Source organism: Grammomys surdaster, unplaced genomic scaffold (assembly GCF_004785775.1).
Source record: "Grammomys surdaster isolate TR1022 unplaced genomic scaffold, NIH_TR_1.0 126298, whole genome shotgun sequence".
In the NCBI taxonomy this organism is placed as follows: domain Eukaryota; kingdom Metazoa; phylum Chordata; class Mammalia; order Rodentia; family Muridae; genus Grammomys; species Grammomys surdaster.
The window spans coordinates 7,777,347-7,800,817 of record NW_021621098.1 but is presented as its reverse complement, the minus strand read 5'-3'; the positions used below and the strand labels follow the sequence as shown (position 1 = coordinate 7,800,817).

Sequence of the window (23,471 nt, the reverse complement as noted above, 5' to 3'; positions counted from 1 at the left end):
CATAAAATCAAGTCTGTATTTGTCCCAGCACTTGGGAATTAAAGGCAAAATGATCAAAAGTTCAAGGTCATCCTCTGGCTATAGGAAACTCTGTCTCAAATAATAAATTAACAAACAGAAATAGAATATTAAAATGAAAGGATTAAAGGCAACGGCTAAGATGGCCCAATGGCCAAGAGCATTACTGTTCTTGCAAAGGACCCAGGTTTGGTTTCCAGCATCCGCATCAAATAGCTCAAGACCATCTATAAGTCCAGTTGAAGAGGATCCAAAGTTGTCTGGCCTCTCTGTGCACCTGCAGGAATATGTGCACACATGCTCACACGGGTACATGTACATGAATTAAAAATGAATAAGTAAATCTTAAAAAATAATTACATAAAACCACTGAAGAACCACCCATGGAAGCCAGGCATGGTAGTGCATCCTTTATTTAATACCAGCACTTAGGAGGCAGAGGCAGGCAGATCTCTGAGTTCAAGGCTGCCTGGTCTACAAAGTGAATTCCAGGACAGCAAGAGCTATATAGTAAGACCCCACCTTGAAAAAGTAAACAACAACAGCAAAAGTAATCAGAATTACAATGAACTGTTCTGATGTCAACATTACAAGAAAATCCAAAATACTTCAAACTGTTGAAAGAAAATTATGCTGTAAGTACAGTATTTTACCCAAAGAGTTAACTATGAGTCTAAAACAAAGATTTTCAGATATGTCATCAAAAAGTATGGTCCGACATGGCTGCAAATGCTTTTAATCCTAGCACTTGGAAGGAAGAAACAGACCAATCTCTGAGAATTCATGGCCAGCCTGATCTACATGTAGCTAGTTCCTGGCTACCCAGGGCTACTTGTTGAGACTTTGTCTCTAAATAAGTAAAAATAAGGAGGAAGAGTACCCCTGGCATCCACATGTACATGCCCACACACATATAAACATGTATACACAGATATTCTATATAGAGACAGAATTAAAATTATAAATAGCAAATTACAAAGAATTTTATTTCTAGGAATTTACAAACATACCTACATAAATGAATAGACACATATAATCACAACATTTGCTTCAATACTGTACCAACATAGTGAAGTGGAAGCTTCTGGTTTCTTTGGAAAGTCAGTTAGGTCAAATGATGTTTTGCTGAAGCAGACACAAGTGAAAGGATGTTTTGCTAAACCAGACTGTTTTGCTGAAGAGGACACAGGTGAAAGAATGTTTTGCTAAAGCAAATTCATGAAAGAAAGCATGATGAAGGATTCTTCACTAAAGACACACATGTATTGGCTCGCCTTACATTGTGTTGCTGAGCTCCATTTTTTTGTGGCTTTATAGAGTTCTGGCAGCTTCTTGTCACTTCTGCAGACTCTGGTTGGTTGATGTCAACTGATACAGATTCACATGGAGTTCTGCTAAGACAGACTCATGTGGTGAGGCAAGACCTGTGAGAGGACACGTGATGTTTGGAGGGAATATAAACTCGATTCTACAGTCAGTGAAGAGGCATGGACAACTAGCTTTGCAACACTTTGCTTCTTGGTCTTGCATCTTCATCTTCACCGATCTTTCTTTCATTGCTTCGTTGAGAGACACAGCAGAGAACTTCTACTGACGTTCCTACTGATCCTAGTCGCCCCTGCTGACTTGTGCCAATTCAGCAGAAGCCTGGCTATTTCTGTTAGGTTGTCCCACTACTACTGATTTGTTTGCTATCCTGACACGGCTGAAATGGACTGGTGGTATAATTGTGTTTGGAAGTGAATTGAGCTGCCGCTGATGATTCCTGTGAACTGAATTACTGACAATGAAGACTGGATCTGCTCCAAAGAACAATTTCAAACAGGTCCACTTTCCCCCATCCTAATATTATCTACTCTCTCTGGTGGGCTAGAAAGGAGGTTAAAACATTTAAGAACCCATAATAAAAGGAGGATTTGAAAAATCAAACACTACAACATAGACTAACTACCCCAATAAATATCACTGTAACACTGCCTGTATCATTGACAAAAATTATACAATAAAATAAATGACAGCCTGACTTTTTAAGTTTTCTTTTCTTTTTCTTTTTTTTTTTTTTGAGACAGGGTTTCACAGTGTAGTTCTGGCTGTCCTGGAACTCACTCTGTAGACCAAGCTGGCCTCGAACCCAGAAATCCGCCTGCCTCTGCCTCCCAAGTGCTGGGATTAAAGGCATGCACCACCACTGCCCGGCTTAAGTTTTGTTTTCAATTCATTATTCTATTTATTATAAATAAATTTATATTATATTATTTTAGACAGAGTCACACCATATGTCATAATCATTGTTCTATTGCTGTGAAGAGACACATGAACAAGGCAACTCTTATAAAAGGAAGTATTTCTATTGGGAGCTAGAGATAATTGCCATTATCTTCATGGCAGAGAGTATGGCTGCATATAGGCAGGTACTAGAGCAGTAGCTACCAGCTGAGAGCTATATGCTAATTCTCAGGCAAAGATAGACTCTGCCTTAGAATGGGCTCTCGAAACCTCAAGGTTCACCCCCAGTGACACATCTCCTCTAATAAGGACATACCTTATAATCCTTATAATCCTACCAAAGAGTTCTGCTCCCTGTTGAGTATCCATTATAAGCCTCTGGGAACCATTCTTATTCAAATCACCACACCAAGTAATTCTGGCTAACTAGGAACTCTACCTCAGGAGTGCTGGGATTAAAGGTGTACACCACTATGTCAGCTTAAAAAAATTTTAAGTCAATCTTGATGGTGTATGCATTACAACTGAGAAGTGGAAACAGGAGGCTCAAAAGTCCATGGTTGGGCTGGAGATATGGCTCCGCCATTAAGAGCACACACTACTCTTCCAGAGGTTCTGAGTTCAATTCCAAGCCACCACATGGTGACTCACAACCATCTGTAATGGGATCTGATGCCCTCTTCTCATGCATCTGAAGATGAGCTACAGTGTACTCATATACATAAAATAATTTTTTTTAAAAAATCCAAGGTTGTGCTAGACTATATATGGAGAGCTTGGGACCTGCCACCTTGACTATATGAGACTGTCTCAAGAAAAACATATATAGTGTAGAGATAATCTTCTGTGTACTGTGTAGAAGAATCACCTGTCAATAAAAAGCTAATGGTCAATAAACTAAGGCAAGACGTTAGGCTGAGTCAGGAGATTTTTGACTGGGAGGCAGACTTAAGAAGCTGAGAAGATAGCTGAACTCAAGTTAGAAGGAATAGGTGAGAATTAGTAAAGGAGCCAGCACTGGGGTGTGGGTGGAAAAGCCGTCAGCAATAAATGGTGTTCAACATTTAGGCTCTTAGAATCCATGCTTAGCACCCGAGAAGCCACAGAGAAGGTTGACTTTGCATACTGCTCTGTGGGGGTGGATGGGCTGCTCTGAGTAAAACAGCTCAAGTCCTGCAGAGAGTGGAGGCCTGTGAGTAATGGGTACGGCAGGAACAGAGCCTCAGGGCACAGTCCCAGGTAAGTACACTGCTCTAGGAAACCAGTACTTTGCTCAGCAGAAGGTGTTATTCATGTGGCAGCCCATGGGAAAAACAGCAGGCAGTCCCAGCCTACTGCATCCCCAGTCTAGTGACTGCTGGCCCAAACCAGTGTGGTAGGGTATGTGGGCCCAAGTCTACCAGCAGGTGCTCACGGGTGAAGGCCTGAAGCTGGGCTATAAGGGGTCAGAGAAGCCTGACCACGACCAGCACAAGGCAGAACCAGTGGGGCAACCTGCTGGACCAAGCTGTAGAGAGAGGAGCCAGCCACCAACACCAGGTGCTAACTGAACAGCACAAGGAGCACCAGAGACAACCCTCGGAACAAATCCAAACCCAGACACAAGCCTCTGACCAAGCTAAGTATCTTTGAAATTGTGCTAAATGCTAAAGAAAGAGAGAAACTAAATATAGAAAGTCATAGGGAGAAAGTCTCTGAAGGAAGAAATTAGAGATTAAAAAAGATAAATATTTTCTACGTTAAAAATGGAAAGAAAAAAAAATGGAAAGAAGCCGGGCAGTGGTGGCACACGCCTTTAATCCCAGCACTTGGGAGGCAGAGGCAGGCGGATTTCTGAGTTCGAGGCCAGCCTGGTCTACAGAGTGAGTTCCAGGACAGCCAGGGCTACACAGAGAAACCCTGTCTTGAAAAAACAAACAAAAAATGGAGAGAAAAATAATGACAATGCATCTGGATCCCATATTTTATTTCACTTATTCAACATATGAATAACTATTTTTTCAGTAATGATTACAATTTTATATATCCTTGTTAGGGACTAGTTCTAATGCTTTGAATTAATCAGGCCCCAAAATCAGGAATCTGCATGCCCAAACACTGAAGGTTCTTGTCCCCAATTGGTTTTTAATGGATCAATAAATAGCAAATGGTTGGGCAGACAGACTGAGGCGGGACCTTTAGATCCGTGCAGGCTAGGAACTGGGAGAAAGGAAGGAGAGGGAGAATCGCCATGATTAGGAGATGGATCAGATTTAGAGCTGCAGAAGGAAAAGCATCTGAAATGTAGGTAAGAAGAAATGTGCCTTCCCCCAAGGGCTGCACAGAAGCGTCTTGAGCAGTAAAGACTAGGGAGCCACTCAGAAGAAGGGCAACAAAGATGAAATATAGCATTAGAGGGTGTTAATCCAGGATTACAAGAGGGAAATGTGTGCTAGCCGCAGGGAGAATTAGAACTGCCCAGCCTTTGAGCTAGCCAAGGCATTTAAAATTAACTGCCGTGTGTGTGTGTGTGTGTGTGTGTGTGTGTGTGTGTGTGTGTGTGTGTGTGTGTCTGTCTGTCTGTCTTTCATTCGAGAATCCAGAGAGTTCTGGTGGATGGCTGGAAACTCAATGGGTTGGAAGCCAAAGCAGTGTAGCTAAAATTACCACTAAGTATCCTTTTTAAGAGAGATCAAAAGAAGACAGACTTAGATAAGGGACTGAAAAAAAACCTTGCTAAGTTGCAAACAATACAACAAAATTTAGACAATTCTTTGAATCATGAAGTTTCAAATCTAAAATTAAAAATTTTCAATCCAAAGCCTAAACCACCATGTAACAAGACTGCAAAAAGGCAGTCTGTATCTGTTATAAAACCTAAAATGATTTTTCCAGCCTTGTTAAGGGAATTAGATGGAGAAAAATCTACAGAGGCTTGAAAAATTAAAATGGCAACTCGTAGAGATACAATATATTGAGTTAAAAATATAGATACTGCTTAATGAAGTCACCTTAGAACAATGTTATGAAACAGCTTATGTTTTATTTTGCAGAATTTTTAAATTTTTAAATATATACATATGTTAATATACAGTTGATGCATGTTCAGAATTCCAAGGAGCTTCTGTCTTGAATGTTAAAAAGTCTGATTGCACATTTACTAGAGGTGATGACTATCTTGGAAATGCCTTTACGGATTGAAGCTACTAATGCTTTGACACACGTATCCATTAGAATACAACAGTATTTTAGACATTATGGCCTGAGACATGTTACTGGCATATCTCACAATTCTACAGGACAAGCAACTGTAGAGAGATCTAATCGTACATTAAAGGAGATGCTTAACAAACAAAAAGGGATAACAAAGATTCCCTCCCCCCCCCAGATAGATTACATAGTGCTTTATTTACTTTAAATTTTTTAAATGCTAGTGAACAAAAAACAACAGCTGAGGGACATCGGATTATGGAAAACTGCTAAATTAGAACAGCCCATCTATTTTAAGGACGCCCTAACTTCAGAATGAAAGGCAGGAAATGTGTTGCATTTGGGAAAGAGGTTTTGTCTTTGTTTCAACAGAAGAAAAGCTATGGATTCTATCCAAATTAATAAAGATTAGATTTGACCAGGCCACCCAAAGATCTAGCCTGCACACTTAAAGGAAGAAACCAAAAAGAACGACAAAGCGGGTAACATTTATACTGATCCCTTTACATAGGAACAGAACGTCTCCAGCCAGGACTTCAGCTAAACACAGCCAATAAACCTTGTTAGCTAGAGTTCTCAGGACTTATGTCATCCTTTCATTTGGCATGAATGAAAATTTATATTACAGTTTGGTTACAGCCCAAACTAACTAACTTAAAGACAGACAGATGCCTTGCCTGCTCAAACAAAGAGCAGAGAATCATCTTTAGCTGAATTGTCCACACCATATATTCTGTACATGTGTTAAGGCAGAAATGCATATTACCTTTGAAGTTTATATATTCACAGAGAAAAACAACTAGATACCACTGAAGTTAAAGCAGCCCTGGCAAAATTCATCTTTGAGGATGCTAACTAAGAAGGACGCTGAGAGGCTGAGACATATCAGCAGCCTGCTTCATCTAACTTCAGACTGCTTCAATAAGCTGTCTGAGCTCAAAACTTGCTTCTAGGTCAGCAAAATAGCTAAGAAGCCCATTTGTTCTGGCCTCTCAAACTGTTCCAGTCAGAACTTCAGTCAAGCCCTGCTTTCATACCACACAGAGCTTGGACAGCAAAGTGCTGCAGCTGGCTTTCTTTTTTCTTTTTTCTTTTTCTAAAGATTTATTTATTTATTTTATTTATGAGTACACTGTAGCTGTCTTCAGACACACCAGAAGAGGGCATCCAATCTCATTACGGATGATTGTGAGCCACCATGTGGTTGCCGGGATTTGAACTCAGGACCTCTGGAAGAGCAGTCAGTGCTCTTAACTGCTGAGCCATCTCTCCAGTCCAGCAGCTGGCTTTCTTAAGACTGGCAATATCCCAATTTTCTAAGGGTCCCCCAAAAGAGATGATGTCCCCAGACAGATAGTAATTTTAGAGAACAAGGCACCACTCCTAAGAGATGAGGTGGATGTATGGTCATTCAGTGGGTGAAGGATGTTTGTTGTTATTTAAAGGAGGGTTACCAATGGTCCTGGACAGGGAGGAAATAAAGTAAGGGAGGTTAAATTCAGGGATCTTCTTTTTAATTCCTTTTTGGTTCCTCTATCTTTCCTATCTAATTTTAGGAGAAAAGGAGGGGAGAGGGGATGAAGAGAAAAAAGGAGAATGTAGGAGTATACATGTAGGATATAGGAGTTCCAAGACAGCCAGGGCTACACAGAGAAACCCTGTCTCAAAAACCCAAAAGAAGTGGGAGAGGGGGACACACGACTTAGAGCTAGAACGCTGGTTCAGCAGTAAGGAGAATTTGCTACTCTTGCAGAAGACCTGGATTCAGTTCCCAGCACCTACTTGACAGCTTAAAACCACCTGTGACTCCAGTGTCAGGGGCTCTTATGCCCTCTTCTGGCTTCCATGGACACAAGACACATACACAGTACACATACGTATTTACAAATAAACACCCATACACATAAAAATAAGTAAATATTTTTACAGATTAAAAAGCAAAGTTGTACCTGCCTAATGTGTATGTGAGGTTTTAAGTTCAATCTCCAGTAGTGCCCTCTATACAAACACACACACACACTCACTCACACACACTCATACATGCACACACAAACAAAGTTTTAAATGGAAAAAAAGTTATAGCTCAGCAGTTAGGAGCGTTGGCTACTCTTCCAGAGATCCAGTCTAGATTCTCAGAACCGACAGAGAAGCTAACAACCGTCTATAATTCTAGGTATCCCTCCTCACTGACTATCCTAAATGATTCCAGAGGCCAGTGACATGACTCAAGCAGCCAAAGGTGCTACTGCCAAACCTGATCACCTTAATTCAATTCCAGAACCCAAATAGTATAAAAAGAGCATTATCTCTCTTAAATTGTCGTTTATCTTCCACCACACAGTCTCTCTCTCCCAATCGGCCCCTCTCATACACAAATAATGAAAGAAAGAAAGAAAGAGAGAGAGAGAGAGAGAGAGAGAAGAGAAAAGAAAAGAAAAGAGAAAAGAAAAGAAAAGAAAATATGAGAGTGGGTTTCTGATCCCAGAGCTGGGTTTATCAATTCGGTCACTATTAACATTTTTAGACTAGATAAAGGCCCTGTTGTGAAGAGCTTTCTGTGTAAATAGAGGGTGTTTAGAAGCAGTATCCATGGCCTATACCCACTAGATGCTAACAGCACCCCTTTTCCCAGTATTGTCAAACTGTCCAGATACTGCCAAATGTCCAGAAAGGCAAATTTACCTAGTTGAGACAGAAAAAATTAGCAATTACAAAACACCTGCTGGGCCGTGGTGACGCACGCACGTCTTTAGTCCCAGCACTTGGGAGGCAGAGGCAGGTGGATTTCTGAGTTTGAGGCTAGCCTGGTCTACAGAGTGAGTTCCAGCCAGGGCTAAACAGAGAAACCCTGTCTCAAAAAACCAAAAAAAAAAAAAAAAAAAAATTGCCATAAAAGCCTAGCTACTTGAAACCAACAGAAGAGAGGAAGTCTCAGGAAAATTCATTCCATACCTACATACACATCATGTACACACACACACCTCTAATACCAAAAAATGTGAGCCTCATGCATGCTAGGCAAACACTACCACTGAGCTGCATTGACAAAACTTTCTGATATCATACATAATGTCAACTGTCAATCAACTAATGATACTATAGCCTTTCTCCACCCACTCACGAGGCTTAAGAATTTAGTGACTGGAAAGAAGGGTGATGGTACCTGCCTTTAATCCCAGCACTTGGGAAGCAACGGCAGGCACATCTGAGTTTGAAGCCAGCCTGTTCTACAGAGTAAGTCCCAGGATAGTTCGAGCTACACAGAGAAACCCAGTTTCAAAAAGAAAAAAAAAAAAATTAGCAGTTTATAAAAAATAAGAGAACTTAATCACAGCAATGGCAAACAAATGTAGTATTAATCTAAGCAAAAATATCCAAAACACTCAAGAAAAGCACTAACAACGCCAAGTCAGATTTTTGAGGTAAGGTTGCTATGTAACTAGACTGGCCTTCACGCTTTCTTGCCTCTGCCTCCCAAGTGTTAAGATTATAGGTGTGTATAGCTGGTTTCCAAAATAGAATTTTGACAGCCTTTAGAAATACCAAGTACATAAACTACTAAGTATAATTTTTAAAGATTATAAATCAACACGCAATACACACAACACAGAGAAAACACACTAGTCTAGAAATGGAACTCAGTAGAAAAGCACTTGCCAGACATGTACAAGGTCTTGGGTTCCAAACAAACATGACAAAAGATAAAAAAGACCAATAAATAAAATTTTAAAAACTGCAAGGTTCTATACTCAAGAAACTGAGGCAAAAGGATCCCTTGGAGTCCAAGAGTTCAAAGCTAAGACAGCCTGGTCAACAATAGAATGATACTTCACTAAAAAAAGATAAAAATAAAAAATAGCCGGGCAGTGGTGGCACACGCCTTTAATCCCAGCACTTGGGAGGCAGAGGCAGGCGGATTTCTGAGACAGGGCCAGCCTGGTCTACAGAGTGAGTTCCAGGACAGCCAGGGCTACACAGAGAAACCCTGTCTCGAAAAACCAAATAAATAAATAAATAAATAAATAAAGTTAAAACAAGTATAAAAGAGACCAATGATTATACAATTGAGTGCAGAGTTTAGTAAGTTTTGGACTCCACATTGTAACTAATCTTTAAGATATCCTTGCTTATTGGGGATTTTTTGTATAATTACAATTATCTAAAAGTTATTAAAATCTCTCTCAACATATTGCTGTGAAACTGGATTTTCTTCATAGACTTCAACCAGAAATTGCTAACTGAACTGGATACATAAGTTCACAAGTCAATCCAGTTGTATTCTATTAAGCCAAACACTGAGGCAATTACAAAATGCAATACAACTGCCATTCTTTAGCAAAATAATTTGGAGTATTGCTGTGTATCATTAAAGATGCTATTTATATTAACTTATTTTAGATTTACTTATTGAATGTGTATGAGTGGTTTGCCTGCATGTATGTCTGTCCACCATGTGTATCTCTGGTGTCTATGAGTTCAGAAGTGGGGATCAGATTCCCTGCAACTAGTTAGGGATTGCTGTGAGCCACCATGTGGCTGCTGGGAACTGAACCAAGGTCCTTTGCAAGAGCAAGCAACAAGTGTTTTTAACCACTGAGCCATCTCTGCAGCACCTTCTATTGTCTTTTAATTCAGGCATTATTATACATTTTAATGAATATATGTATGTATAACACAATAACTATAACACATATAACAGTATCAGCAAAAGTTATTTAAAATCCTACATAATGGAAAGGAATTTTAAGTTAGTTAAAATCAACAGTATAACAGGAAGCCTTAATTCAAATACAGGTAGTTAATACAGATCAGCTAACTTGCTAACCCAAGGCCGTCAGTCACAAAAGATGCAGAGCTGGAGAAACAAAGGTCAATTGAGTGGTCCAGGAATCGGCCGGCTGTAAGAGGAGGTGCTCAAGGATAAAATTCCTTGAGAAAGAGAACATTTTTGAAACACCCATCTGTTCCCATATGTTTGACTTAGCTTCCTCTGGAAAAACTCCCACCAGAGGTCCCAAGGACTTGCGAATTAAATTCAGCCAGATGGTCTGTTGGCTCAGATAAGCATTCACACTGGGTCCCAAGGCCACAGGGACCAGAGACTGTTCCCGTGAGATTTGTCAAACCTCTGCCCGGGATCTGCTTACACACACTGCAGACATTTGAAACAACCGATTATGTGACTGTGCCACAACCCCCTTCTCCCCCCCCCCATCCCCCGGCCTTTGCCTATATTAACCCTAAGCTTTTGAGCCTCTGGGTCGACTCCTCTACCTCTACCTCCTGCGTATCCTGCACGTATTGGCCTGGAGCTCTGATAATAAACCTGCCTTGTGCCAGTTTGCAGCAAGACGGTCTTTGGAGTATTTTTGGGTCCATGTCCCTTCAAGGTCTCCCTTGGGGGAGTCTTTCAATAAGAGCCAGGCAATGGTAGTGAATTGTCTTTAATCCCAGCACTTGGGAGGCAGAAGCAGGCAGATCTCTGAGTTCAAGGCCAGCCTGGTCGACAGAGTGAATTCCAGGACAGTCAAAGCTACACAGAGAAACTCCGTCTTGAAAACAACAAGCAAACAAACAAAAAGAGCTATTTAGAATCGTACATAATTTTTAAGAATATTCTGAAATCAGAACAAGAACATTAGCCACAAATGATGGCACACACCTGTAATCCCAGCAGTTGGGAGGCCTGGGTCACAAGCAAGAACCTATGGAACAGGAAGAGGAGGAGGAAAATAGAGGAAGAGGAGAAAGGAAAGGAGGAAGGAGAAGAGGGGAAGGAGAAGAGGGGAAGGAGGGGGAGGAGAAGGTGAAGGAAGAAGAGGTCGTAGTGGAGGAGGAGGAGAAAAAAGGAGAAAAAAGGAAAAAGAAAAGGCCATCGGTTGTCTTTCATGAACAGTACTCCAGAGGGAGAAGCCGGCCAAAACCATGTAGTGAGACCCTGTCATTCCTAAAGAGAAGAGGGGTGGGAGAAAGAACACATGGATGCCATGACACCTATAATTTCTCACCACCTGAGAGGCGAAAGCAGTTGTACTTTAAGGCCAATCCGAGCACCAGGAGATCCAATATTTAAAACACTAAGAGGGAGAGAACCACTACATTATCTTATTTTTATTTACTCCTTGAGGTTTTCCCTACAGGATCAGAATGAATCTGGCTATCTTCAAACATTCATTCTACCAAGCATTAGACTTAGCTTCCACCCTCCCCCAAGCAGAAAAGACCCAGTTGTCCTTGCTCCACTGAATAAATCTCCAACCCCTGTAAGTCAAAAAACTTTAATGAAATTCATAGAGGCCACACACAAATACAGACATAAACGTAGGAGGACTCTGAGAAGAATGTCAATGAAAGAGGAAGAAAATGAGAGATGAATATGACTAAAATTCATTATATAAATAAAACCATGAAACAGGAATTATAGTAAATACAAAATTTTAGTAAATATACAGCCAATAAATTTTCACTGACTCATGTACATATGCAAGAAAAGCCTAAACTTCAAAAGGGTCAAGAAAATTCTTTAATCAATTAGTATCAGTAATTTTACCGGTATTAGTTTCTATTATCTAAATTTATTACTATCAGTAAAGGTTATTCAATGAACTCTGGAAAGCACAAATAGCCAAATAAAAGTCATAAAAAAATACTCAACTATTATAAGAAAACATTATTTTGAATTATGCAACCCTAGTCTCTTTCATTTTTTTTGGACAAATATAATCAACTCATGTTTTGATGAATTACCATGTCAAAAAAAGACCATCCTGCCAGGCAGTGGTGGCGCACGCCTTTAATCCCAGCACTTGGGAGGCAGAGGCAGGCGGATTTCTGAGTTCGAGGCCAGCCTGGTCTACAGAGTGAGTTCCAGGACAGCCAGGGCTACACAGAGAAACCCTGTCTCAGAAAAAAAAAAAAAAAAAAAAAAAAAAAGACCATCCTGCAAAGGGAGTTAATTGTATTCATCTTTAGTGTCCTTTCTGTGAAGCATAACTTATTAATTTACATGGAGGCACAAAACACTTGCATGAGACAGCTTAAAACAAACTTGAGGACAACAGGGGAATATTCAAGAGGTCTCATCCTTCTCTGAAGATCTAGAGGCAGCTAATGGCTGGTGGAGGGTGAGGTATCTTCTGAAGTTGTGATCCTATAAAAATCGCTAGCTAAACTCACTGGTATCCCTCCCCCCACACCATGACAATAAAAGGGGACTCGTTGGCAAGGAGTAAATATGATGGAAATACATTAAATGTTTGAAAATATAATAATGAAATAACTACATATAACATGCTAATCAGCAACTTGCAAAATTTTGTTCACTCTAAAATCATATTGTAGCTGGGTGTGGTGTCATACCACACCTTTGGTCCTAGTGCTCAGGAGGCAGAGGTGGGAGGATCTCACAGTTCAAGGCCAGCCTGGTCTACACAGAAAAACCCTGTCTCAAAAAAAGAAAACAAACAACAAAAACTGAACAAGATAAAAAAAAAAATATGGTGCTTTACTCAGATAAGGGATTAAGGCTAATAAGCCAGAACAAATTTTGATCAAAGAACTATGATTCTCCTAAGAGGAATACTGAACCTTTAAAAAGGAGGGCAGTGTGTCTACTACAATTTTTTGTTTCCTCAGATGCTAAAGATCTGAATTAGGAGCTTCCAAATTAAGCACTTTCATTTTGTTTTATCATGAAAGTCTTGGTGATAATTTTTGTTTTGTTTTGTTTTTCGAGACAGGGTTTCTCTGTGTAGCCCTGGCTGTCTTGGAACTCACTCTGTAGACCAGGCTGGCTACTAAGAAATGAACTAAGAAATCCACCTGCCTCTGCCTCCCAAGTGCTGGGATTAAAGGCGTGAGCCACCACTGCCCTCAGTGATTTTAGTTTTTTCAAATTAAAAAAAAAATTCATGTGTTAGTACCCTATGTAAAACATAATCAGGGAAACTAAATACAGCTTAGTTGACTGAAGTTGTGACCAACACAACGAAAATCGTGTTTCATCAAGTTTCTTATTTTTGTTCCTAGAGATGAACCTAGGGCTTTGTTCATGTTGAGCAATATACACAGAACCCTACCACTAAGTCCATACCTATATTTACTTATTTATATGTATGTATATTGTGGACACCCGAGCCTTCCACATGATCAGAGATCAAACTCAGCTTGTTGATCTCGGCCCCTCATTCCTACCTTTCAAAAATTGTTTAGACTGGGGGAGAAGGAATAGAGGTCACATCTTATTATTTTACTAAGTAAGATACTGTTTTGTGCTGAGCATGTGCAGCACACGCCTTTAACCCCAGCTCTGGGGAAGCAGAGGCAGGTGGATCTTAGTTCCAGGCCAGCCTGGATTACAAGGTGAGTCTCTGAAAAGGGGAAAGAGGAAAAAAAGCTGTTTGTAATACCACTTAGGTACTGTATGCTGCTATTGCTTCCTGCTACAAAAAACTCGTTTGAGCTGACTTCTTCCATCTTCCTGAACTTCCTTCCTACTCCCCTGCCTATCACCGCCCATGACAAAACTCTGTACCCGTCTAATTTTCACAAGGCTTTACTTAAAGACGGGGTGTGGAGATCCGATTTTCGGACTTTTGGTGACACAGACAGACAGGCTACTCTGCCTCTGCAAAACACAACCCTCGCTATAATCTAAGGCCCAATTCACTTCCGCTCGCATCTCCCTACCGATACCGAACCTCGAAGGACCTACTTCTTTCTACCTGTACTCCGACTGCCACCTCGCGCCTGCACTATCTCCTGAAATGGGGAACCCGGATATCGCTCCCCTCCCAAGATGAAGACCGGGAATCAGGATTCCCCGCCTGGCCGGGCCTTAGGGTTCAGGCCGGGTCAGCAGGAGCTCAGGGGCCGTAGCCTGTCTACTGCAGGAGGTAGGGGAGCGACGGCGGAAGGAAGACGGATGGAAGTAGGGAGGCGGGGGAGGGGAACAGGCCCAGGCTACCTGCGGGTCAGAGAGCAGGCTGTCCGCAGTCGCCATGGCTGCGCGCCACCTCCAGCCGTCCGAGGAACCCCGCTCCTCACTAGCTCTGACAGCCGGCCAGCAGCGGCAGGTGACGGGCAGCCGCCCACCTCCTGCGCCGGCGTCTGCGAGCCGCCCAGCGGGTTCCTGGGGATGCGAGGAGCCCGGACGCACGAGGAAGAGGTGTGCAGCAGCGCGAACCTGAGGGAGGGACGGAAGGACAGCCGTCCGCTCTCCGCGGGGGCTGGGAGAGGGTGGCGAAGACGCAGGACCGTGGAGGATGCTCACGTACCTTCCTGCTGCGCGGCCGAGGGTCCTCCTGCAGCCTGCAGGTCGCCTCACATCCGGGTACCCAGAGACACTCAGCTGCTTCTGCGGCGGCCGTCGCCGCCCCGCGGCACAAACACCAAACTTCCGGCGGCGGCGACGCCTCTCCCGTCAGATGGGAGTTACCTGAGGCCTTTGTGGGTGCGCTTGCGCGGCGCTTGCCTTTGGCCCCAAGCCACTCAGCTGACGCGCCCAGAAGACGAAGATGGCCGCCACGCTCTCTGCGTGTCACGCAGTTTTCATTCGGGCCGCGACAGCTGGGAGTCGAGTAAAGGCAAGCTGGCATCCACACTCAGCGCAGGCGCGGTGGCAGACCTCGAGTGCGCGCCTCCGCGGGTGGGCACCTTACGGGGGTGGAGGCAGCGCCCCCTGTTGGTGGCGGCTTGTCATCGCGGTCATCTCCAGCCACACACTTTGGGGCCTGCTCAAAAGGTAAAAACGCACTTGCTGCCAAATAACACAACTGAGTTCCACCCCTGTGAACCCCATGGTGGAAGAAGAAAAAGAACTAACTCCTGCAAACTGTCCTCTGACTTACAAATACCAGCCACTGCATATGCACACGCACACACATAAATGAAAATTCTAATAAATGTGTAAAACCCCTTTAAAATAAACTCACTCAGGTCCCAAATGTTGATGATTCGCTACAGGTTCCAGTACTTTCTGTACTTTTGGGTTGGGATTCAATATCCATTCTCTTTTACTCCAAGCTACACTAGAGCACACAAGGATTCACCGTTTTTAACCAATGTTTTATATCTGAGAGCTAAGAACCTGAACAAAACTGTAGGGTTTCCACCAACTTTAATGAAGGTGATATTCAGACTGGCATTTAGAAACATCCAAAGAAAGAGCCAAAAGTAGTTTTAGATTTTCTGAGACAGTTTAATGTAACCAAGGCTGCCTCTCAATTTCTATGTAGCTTAGAATGACCTTGACTTTCAGGTCCTCCTGTCTCCACTTCCTAAGTTCTGAGCCTCCACACCCTGGCTCCAGATTTATGCTTTAATGGCATATAGGAAATGTCCCAACTAAAGTTTCTCTTCACTTTATGATTAGTGGACAACTAGTGAAGTTTTTTTAGTTTGGTGACTCGGGGAGGGGGGGTTGTTTTGTTTTTAAGGGGGAGGGTCTTTCTCATGAGTCTTTTTTTTTTAATTTTTATTTATTTTATTTATATGAGTACACTGTAGCTGTCTTCAGACACACCAGAAGGTAAGAGGGCATCAGATCCCATTACAGATGGTTGTGAGCCACCATGTGGTTACTGGGAACTGAACTTAGGACCTCTGGAGGAGCAGTCAGTGCTCTTAACCGCTGAGCCATTTCTCTGGCCCTGACTGACTCAGTTTATCTTCACTAATTTTGCACACACACATACACACAAAGTAGGCCTTGTAAGTAAGGCCTGTATTCTGCTCTGTTACCTTTACATAAGAACGTAAAAATCCCTGTCAGACCATTTGAAATCATATGTACTTATTTTTGGTAAAGAAGTCATTTGAACCCAGGAATTATATTGGTGAACCAGCCTGCTCCCATGTTAGACTTGAAAGAGCCAAAGAACAATGTTATAGTAAAGACAAGCTAGGCTCATTCCTCTTTATGATTAAACCTGTTTCTCAAGGATTGGGCTATGCCCCAACCGGTAACATTTCTTTTTTGCTTTGGTTTTTTTTTTTTTTTTGGAGACAGGGTTTCTCTGTGTAGTTCTGGCTATCCTGGAACTTACTCTGTAGACCAGGCTGGCCTCAAACTCAGAAATCTGCCTGCCTCTGCCACCACCGCCCAGCAGTTTGTAAGCATCTTGCAACCCTCTCGTTGTTTCAGAGGTTGTTAGGACTGTTGCTATGCCCACCTTGCACTCAAGTCTTTGTTTCAGGAGGTTCTTATGTCAAACTTTATGGGCTTTATGTGCTTTTTTTTTTTTTTAATGTGCTGCTCCTGGTACCTGGCTTATTTTGTCTGCCAACATTCCCCCCTCCCCCAATTTGGGAACCCCCTACCCATGAGCTACAAAAACTTTCTCTTCCTCATATTCAATATTGACTTCTTAAACTCCGCCTTAGGGGAAGGCAACCCATGTACATGAATCTTTTTTTTTGTTGTTTTTTCAACACAGGGTTTCTCCATGTAGCCCTGGCTGTCCTGGAACTCACTCTGTAGACCAGGCTGGCCTCGAACTCAGAAGTCCGCCTGCCTTTGCCTCCCAAGTGCTGGGATTAAAGACGTGCGCCACCACCGCCCAGCTATGTACATGAATCTTAAAAGCTTGCTTTAATTAATTTGGCCATGATGCTTTCTGTTGGTTGTCTTTCTCCTCAAATATTTGGGATTAACAATATAGATAGCATGGGACTATAATCCTAGAATTCAGTGGTCAGAAACAGAAAGATTATGAGTTCTGAGTAGCCTGGGCTACAGAGGGAGAACTTGTCACTGCCCCTCAAAAGTAGTATAACTAATAATCTGTTTATTGTAGATGTTCATCCATATATGTATGCATATATATATATATATGTATATATATGGAGGGGGAGGGAGGGAGAGAGGGAGAGTTGTGTTTTATAAAAAGATAAGGAGAGAAGGAATATGTTTTGTGGATGTGTAGTCAGGTGTGGGGGAAAGGGGTGCCTCCGTAGGCCCATGCTGAGGCATCCCTTCTACCTGAGAGACCAGCCACAGAACTGATACAGTATAGAGTGGAGTTTATTCAGAGCATGGGGAGGTGAGTTGAGATACAGAGAAAGGCAGAGAGAGAGTAGAGGAGTAGAAGTGGGCCATGAGAACATGGAGAGAGAAGGAGAGGGGAATGGAGAGGGAGGGGGGCAGGAGCAAGAGAGAGAGGAGGGGGTAGGCAGCCCCTTTTATAGTGAGTCAGGCATACCTGGCTATTGCCAGGTAACTATGGGGCGGAGCTTAGACAAAATGCTAACACACACACACACATATATATATCCATTTGCTTAAATGTGCAATGAAAAAATGATGTTTGATCTACTTCTTCCTAAGATTGACAACAGCAAACCAGTGGATGATTTCACCAAAGTTCATCCTGGAAAAGCAGTGAAGTTTCTTGAGATTGGCTACAGAACATGAATGAGGGGTCACTCACAGCAGCTGCATCTTAAAGGCCTGACCTAACATGGATGATGGTTTTCTCAAACCCTCACAGATGAAGCCCCCACTTCAGTTATCTTTCCTTGCCTATATACTCTAGCACTTCCATAGACACCTCTCCACTCATGCAACCACATACAATCAGGGCAGAAATGCATACAATGGCTGGGAGGAGCTGCTGAATTCTGATGAGGGCCCCTACCCCCTCCTTTTATAGAGGGAGATCTACAGTCAACAAGCACAGTGGAGGGTGAAAGACTCTTGCAATTAGGCACAACTCATCTGCTAAAGATGGTGGCTGGTTTTTTGCTCAGAGGATTGCATTGTACAGTGGGGGGGGGTAACTTCCTATCGTTATTGCTTATATTCTGAAGAGCATTTCACACATCTGATTCAATATCACAGGTCTTTGTAACTGAACTAAATCTCAGCTATTCTATGATATCACAAAGGACAAATTTTGTTTTGCCTTTTGCCAATAATTTTCTTCCAGAGTCAACTGTTAAGGAACTTTGGGACAAAACTCACGATGACCCTTGACTGAGTTTTTAGTCTCCAAAACAGAATAAAGCGTTCAGGTTTTCCAGATACTGGTCAATGAGAAGATTAATATTGAACTGATGCAAGATTACAAACCACAAATGAAAGAAAAACAAGTCTTAGGTCAGGGATCTGATATTAAGAAGGAAAATGGTCTTTTTTTTTTCTTTTTTTCTTTTTTTGGTTTTTCGAGACAGGGTTTCTCTGTGTATCTCTGGCTGTCCTGGAACTCACTCTGTAGACCAGGCTGGCCTCGAACTCAGAAATCCACCTGCCTCTGCCTCCCAAGCGCTGGGATTAAAGGAATGTGCCACCACTGCCCAGTGGAAAATGTTTTCTTAAATATCTGTTGTACCAAGAGACAGTCACCTTAGAAAGAGAAAGAAAGGAGAGCAGGGGCTGCAGCTCAATGATAGACCACCTGCCTAGTGAAGGCATCAGGTCACCTCAGAACCACCACTCCCTCCCACCCCAACCCCACCCCACCCGATTAAATTCTCAGCACAGAGCAGATTTGTCGCAAAGGAACAGAGGGCAAAGAATATGACACAAATACGGGGGATAGAGGAAAAGGGAGAAGAGAAAAGGCACAAGGAAGAAGGTCCAAAGGTATTTGTCCTGGAGTGGGACAAAGGACTGCCTCTGGATAGTAAAAAGATAGACTTGGCTCACAGGCAAGTGGTGGTTTATAAAGGTAAAAAGGGGGAAACCCTGTGTTAGGATGAGGTATTTATCAAAAAAAAAAAAAAAAAAGCCAACAGTGGTGGCACACACCTTTAATCCCAGCACTTGGGAGGCAGAGGCAGGCAGATTTCTGAGTTTGAGGCAGATTTCAGCTTGAGTGAGTCCCAGGACAGCCAGGGCTACACAGAGAAACCCTGTCTCGAAAACCAAAACAAAAAAAATTAGGTGAGGAAAATGGGGGCTTTTGTTTGCTGAACTTCAATACTTTGGGAGCTGGGCCTCAGTAGTCTACCTCAGGAGAAGGAAGTGGCCAAATAAGTGACTAGTCCTTGGTAGCTAGCTTTTGGAATGTAATCTAAAGATTTTTTTTTAGCAAGACAGAGGGAATGGGGGAGAATCACATTTGCCATGCTCCAGTTAACCGGAGTCCCTTTACCTAGCTTCCTTGAATCTCAGAGATGTGAGAGATGGCTCATCAGGTGATGCTCAAGCTTATCATCTCAGCCTTCAGGAGGCAAACATATGGCAAAGGCAAGAGGATCAAAGCAAGGTCCACCAGTCAGTGCTACATAGCAGCCCACTCTCAAAACATAGGAGGTGGGCAGAATTGCTCAAATGATAAAACTCATGCTACACAAGCCTGTCAGCCTGAATTTGATTCCCAGAACTCACATTAAGATGGGAATAGTGAACTGACTCCACAAAATTGTTTTACGACTTATATATGTGCCCCATGGCACATATACCCACACACATACATGTACACACAAGTCCGAATTAACAATAAAAAATGTTAATGGTTTGAAACAAAACAGCAACAAATGGACCAGGAAGATGGCCAGCAGGTAAATGCAGGAGCTTGCTACCAAGTCTGACACCAGAATTGGCCCCTATAACTCACAAGGTAGAAAGAGAACCACTCCAACAATTTGTTCTGTTTTCTATATATTAGCCCTAACATTCCCTATGGTATAACAGTTTCCTTCAAGATTAAAACATTCCATCCTGCAGGCAGCTCCTTAAGCAAGAAGGTAAACAACTCAAAATAACTTCAGGAAGTCCCTGAAAATGACTAGCTTCACTAGGCTCCTCCCTGCCAGAATAAGCAATAAAAGCTGAGTGCCTGTATCAGAAGGCCAGAGCCAAGCTGCAAAAAGGACTCTCAGATAAGCTGGGCTACAAAAGAAGACTCTAAGATGATGAACTAGCTACTTGAAAGATACAGAAACCAGATGTGCCTGGAAGAGGTTTGTGTCTTGTTAGAGTTTTATTGCTGTGAAGAGACACCATGACCATGGCATCTCTTATAAAGAAAGACATTTAGCTGGGCTGGCTTTCAGTTTCAGAGGCTTAGTCCATTATTTTCATGGCAAGGAGCATGGTGGCATGCAGACAGACGTGGTGCTGGAGAAAACGCTGAGAGTGAAAAAGCACAGCTTCTGCATAGCTTTCCCTCTCCTTGGTACTTTCCTCACTGCTTGTAGAGCTTCCCCCACCCCCTTCTCTTTCTTGACAACTGGCATTTTAGTGAAGGCATGGCCTGGCCTCTAAATATTGCTATCCCCATCTTCATAGTGGCACTCCCTAACGAAATGCCTTCCCGGGAGTGACAAATGCCAGCTTAGGAACAGATAAACAACTCTCAGTCCTTGTAGCCAAGGCAGGCACCCTCTCTGATGGATGGCTAAGCACTTCCCAGTGCAGGTTGTCCCTGTCCTTGGGAAAATTGAAGACCAAACACCCTTGGAGAGATAAGTGCCATACTTTGGGCCATGACAGGGGGACAATTAAGCATTCCCAGACAGCTGTGGCCAGTTTGTAAAAACACTAGTTCCTGATAGGACCATAAACGTCAGAAGAGCTCCTCTTCCCCAGTTGTGCGGTTCCACCCCACTGCCTGAACAAACAAACAGTATTGGTTTGAAGGACGACTTCTCTTGTCACTTCTGCTGTCACAGAACCCTGAAGTTGCATTCCTACACTGCACAGTGGGAAGGATTTGCGACCCGAGCCTGGTTCAAAAAAAGACTCTTTTGTTCCAATACATCGGGTCAGCAGTTCCTTGAACTCTTCTGGGGATCCCCAGACTTGGGCATAACAGGAGTTCTGTGTCTTGATCCACAAACAACAAGAGTCACAAGCTGAGTGTAGCTTGAGCATAGGAGACCTCACACAATGACACACTTCCTTCTACAAGGCCACACCTACCCCAAACAAGGCCACACCTCTAATAATTCCACTTCCTATTGACCTATGGGGGCCATTTTCTTTCAAACTACAATAGGTTTTAGTCCAGTTGCAGTACCTGGAAAAGACACTTTCCAACCTGTTGAGCTGCCTACATGCTGTGCAATGTATTCCAGGTTCCTAGATTTGTGAATATTCACTCATGCTGGAGTGGGTTTTTGTCTTTGTGGCATTCTTGGCTCATGTAAGTAACACTTCACTCACATTCCTGTAAATAACCCCAGTAAAGCTCACTGGTTCACTAAATTGGATTTGGGAAGTATCTATACTTTAGTATTCAAGGTTTCCCAATCAGAGGTAAGTAGATGAATATTTGGTATCTCCCTGGGAAAAGTTTTGTAATCAAACTTTCCCCATCACATATCCAAATAAAATTGTTTTTTTTTTTTGGAAAGAAATGTTTGATAATCCAAATAAAAAATTAGCCAGCTTTCATCAGTTTGAAATGATTAAATCCACCTGAAACTTATATATATATGGCTATTATAACTGGAAACTGTGGGGGAGCAGATGACCTCAGGCCATCCTGAAACCCAAGACTCAAATTATGTCAACAGGATACTATGTGTTATAACTCTGATGAGAGAGTATCCTGGCAGCTGGGAGCCAAGAAATACCACAAAGTCATGCTACACAGGAAACCTCATAAAAGAGATTTGTTGAGGAGAACACAGGAGTGTAGCTGCCTCTGCTTAGGAGAGAAGCAGAGAACTGAGGGGCAGGTAGGTGTATATAAGGTGTCTTTGGGGGGAGGGGGGTGGAGATTTCCAGAGTGGAGATTTCCAGGGTTGGGATTGGTGAGATTTCAAGTTGTGATGTTAGGGCAAGCTCGGGGACTGGTGGGATTTTGAGCCAGGGATTGATGGGACTTCAAGGCCTGGAAGTGTTCTCAAACCTTTGACTCTATGCCCTTTTCTTTTATCTGCATTCATCCTCAAGTAGGCTCTTCTGATAACTGGACAAAGGTTACTCAACCTCAGTGCAAATTAAGTAGAATGAAAGTCCTGGGAGAAAGTTCTGATTGGCTCCACTTTGCTGTCTGCCCATTGAAACAAAGGCTGTGGCCCACACTTATGTCCTCTGGCTAAACTGAGAACTGTGACTCTATCTCCTGAAGTTTTTACCCAGTTTTCTTTCCTTTTTTTTTTTTTTGTTTTTGTTTTGTTTTGTTTTGTTTTTGTTTTTGTTTTTGTTTTTCGAGACAGGGTTTCTCTGTGTAGCCCTGGCTGTCCTGGAACTCACTCTGTAGACCAGGCTGGCCTCGAACTCAGAAATCCACCTGCCTCTGCCTCCCAAGTGCCCGGCTTAAAACTTGTTTGTTTTTGATTATTGAGATGGGGTTTCGTGGAGTTTAAGCTGCCTTGGAACTCACTATGTAGCTGAAGATGACCTTCAATGTCTGATCTTCCTGCTCCTATCTCCTGAGTGCTGAGATTACAGACATATACTACCACTTCCAGTTTATGCTGTGCTGGAGACTGAACACACAGTCTTTGCATGCGAGGCAAACACTACCAATTGAGCTGTATCTCCAGCTCAGAATGTAGTTTTCTGTGCTTATCATGACAAGTTCTTTAAATGAGCACATTGACCCCCCACTCATCACATTCTCATTTCCTTTTTCTTTTTTTGTGAGCAATATAATTGCCACAGCATACAAACCTCTGCCAACTCACAGAGGACAGAACAATCCCACTTCCAGACTTGACCCTGTGGGTTGCAGCAAATAGAACATTTACTTTGTTCCACCCTTGTTGCTGTCTTCACTTCAGAGCACACACTCGTACTGCAATAGAGTAAGAAATTGTGACCGGTGTCACCACTGCTTGGCTTACATAGCTGAGAGAGAATGAATAGGTTTTAGCTAGATTATAACATTACATGTACAAACATCTAAAAAGAAGAGTGAGCTTGATGAACTACAAGATGTTAGACATTCCTGTATTACTGAGGGGAGAGGAGATGAATCAGAAGGAAGGATGACCCCAAGTGGAAAGTGGATTTGTGGGTCAGGATTACCAGATACAGAGTACTGGCATTACTGCAGCAAATGATATGCACAAGGCCTCCTTCCTTATAAAGCACACATTTTAATGGAGGGAAGTATTTAACTGTTCATGAATATCAGTCAAGG

The 23,471-nt window shown here is 42.6% G+C and overlaps 1 protein-coding gene across 1 annotated transcript in view; it reads right to left on the bottom strand.

Moving 5' to 3' along the window:
• The window catches only part of Esco1 (establishment of sister chromatid cohesion N-acetyltransferase 1), a 48,157-nt gene extending 33,124 nt beyond the window's left edge, over positions 1-15,033 (bottom strand). The window contains exon 1 of the mRNA XM_028759498.1: positions 14,709-15,033. The gene's annotated coding sequence lies outside the window, so the exon portion shown is untranslated. The remainder of the gene's footprint in view (positions 1-14,708) is intronic.
• Positions 15,034-23,471: the final 8,438 nt, after the last annotated feature.